Source organism: Anneissia japonica, unplaced genomic scaffold, assembly GCF_011630105.1.
Source record: "Anneissia japonica isolate Jap-2015-1 unplaced genomic scaffold, ASM1163010v1 scaffold472_len315957_cov169, whole genome shotgun sequence".
Lineage (NCBI taxonomy): Eukaryota > Metazoa > Echinodermata > Crinoidea > Comatulida > Comatulidae > Anneissia > Anneissia japonica.
Window position 1 is genome coordinate 185,420 of NW_022744734.1, and position 2,400 is coordinate 187,819.

At 38.3% G+C, this 2,400-nt stretch overlaps 1 protein-coding gene across 1 annotated transcript in view; it reads right to left on the reverse strand.

The window, feature by feature from the left end:
- LOC117119719 (interferon alpha-inducible protein 27-like protein 2) overlaps positions 1 to 2,381 on the reverse strand; it is a 13,253-nt gene extending 10,872 nt beyond the window's left edge. Inside the window, exon 1 of the mRNA XM_033264564.1 lies at positions 2,102 to 2,381. The gene's annotated coding sequence lies outside the window, so the exon portion shown is untranslated. The remainder of the gene's footprint in view (positions 1 to 2,101) is intronic.
- Positions 2,382 to 2,400: the final 19 nt, after the last annotated feature.

The following is a 2,400-nucleotide window of genomic DNA, read 5'->3' on the forward strand; positions in this document are numbered from 1 at the left end:
CTCGAATTTTTGAATGAGTCCCACTCGGACGGAATGTCTGTTTTTAACTTAGCCAGCATTAAATCAAAATTTAGCACCTAATTCATTACTTGGTCACCCGTTTTTAAATTGTAGCCTGCGATACAAGCCTACATTCATAGAATATATTCTCAGCTTCAGAAGTTCGGAGATTTAAATTGAACGCAACTTCAGCAAACCATGACTTCACGATGGCACAAGGATAGCAAACATCGATAAAAACCCGGCTGCCGTCTCAACTTTCACTGGCCTTTGGCTGAATGTTTGCAAGAAATGTACCAACCGGTAACGAAACCGGCCGCCGTCTACCTAGAGTAAATGGTGCCACCAAACGAAGCTAAATTTTTGCGATTTAATCCACCAAATGCAAATACAGTAGTGGATTGTGTGGTTAGTAAATATTATCAAAGATACTAGAAATACAAGATAGAGTTCTCCACACAAAAAAAGTGTTCCACCGTGTTCCACCGAAATGCATGGAGGGAATACGAAAAATGGGACGCCCCCTACAGCTGGATCTATATACACATCTGGGCACGAAGTATAGGAAACTTGCATGGTTAAAAAGAAGGGCGCCACCTACGTTGGGCACGACTTCCGCCTCATTTTTACAATGCGAGAACTCTATCTTGTATTTCTAGTATCTTTGATATTATTAATAAACCAACAAGGTCTATCTTAGTCATCATAGCCAGTCACAAAATTAGGCTAGTAGGAAGTTTGTTTTCAACAGCAAACACACTACCAGAACGGAGTGCATCAAAACGAGTGTTTGTTAATTTTTAATGGTAAAGAATCATGAAACGTTGTAGAATAACTGACTTTGTTTCGTCCGCTGTTGCAAAGAAGAAAACAACAGATAGGCTTAGTCCTTTAAGGTGGGTTATTGATTTCAAATTCAATTAACATAGCCTAGATGTTGACTAGCTAGGTTCGCTCCTCGTTCATTTAGGGACAGAATTATACCCCGAACAGAAACTAGTGTAGGCCTAGGCCTAGGCCTAAGTACAGTAGGACGTACTACAGGTACTAGGCCTAGGCTTTTGTTGTAAAAGTTGAACCACTGGATGCGCCATAGGCCTATATTTAAAAAAATACATTTTGTTAATTATTATTGGTTGGCCTGGGTCCTAGGCAGGCAGGCCAGCTTTACTGTCGAAAGTCCTGGAATTCGACGATGACGTCAGTGCACATTTACAAACGCCATTGATTAGAATGAAAATAGACGCGCTGAATTTCGTTTTTTGGGGTTTTTTTTTTTTAAGAAAGATAGAATTTATCGAACATTTATCTATATAAAAACAAGGTTAATATTGTAGAAATTTTATTTCTAAAGATGCATATAATTCATATTTCATTTGGTAGACAATAAATATTCAGTAGAGATATACTAAAAACGATTAATAATTCTGAAATGTGCATCAAATCTCAGCCATTATTAATCAGTATGTATTATGTTAAAGTCTTAAAATAGGTTTCTTTTTTATATCTTTCAATGTGATTTAAACATGCCAATTCTCAGAAAAAATTTTCTAATTTTATTATATTAGCACCTTTTTATTACATAGATCTTTTTCAAAACATAACTGATTTTAAAACATTATATAGACCCATTAAACACAAAAAACTGCTCTGGCTTCGGGGGCTTCGCCACCGACCCGACCGTGGCCCTTAGGCAGGCCCCTAGACCCCACGCCCAGAGAACCCACCCCCCTTGAAATGACCTGGCTACGGGCCTGTTTCGGTGTACCAGGTATGTCCCATACAAAAATCCTATAAAGACAAGTGGTAAAATATGTGCACTAAATCGACTTATCTCTTTTATTTGACGTGCTAACGCAAATGCAGTATTCAAGCTTTTTACTTTAGCTCGATCTTTTTACTTTTTCTCTCTTATCTTAGCTTCACGAACAAATATCCCAGATTGACTAATTAAAACAAATACAACAGCTGACAGCGAATAGCACAATCAGTCCCCGCCGCAACTGGTCTAAACGTGCAAGCCTATAATTAATATATCGTACAATCATTAGCTTCTAAATCACACGAGCTACATAATTTATTGTTAAGCCAGCAAACTAACCGTTTAATAAGATACTCGTGGTTTGAAGAAATAAGATGATACTGTACTGTACTCGTTGTCATGTAATGTTAAGACCTCTGCGGAACACCAAAATCCTTGGACTATCGTCGTAGACGTAATACATGTCATTCTAACGCAACGATAAGACATTTGCCAGATATAATTTATCGATTGAATGCCAAGAATCTCAATGAACGTTACATCTGTCCAAGTCGGTGAAGGGCCTCTTAATACTCACAGCATTGTAACGCAAAGTCAGCGGCGTAACGACGAGTCATTGGGCCCGGAGGTGAGAAAGT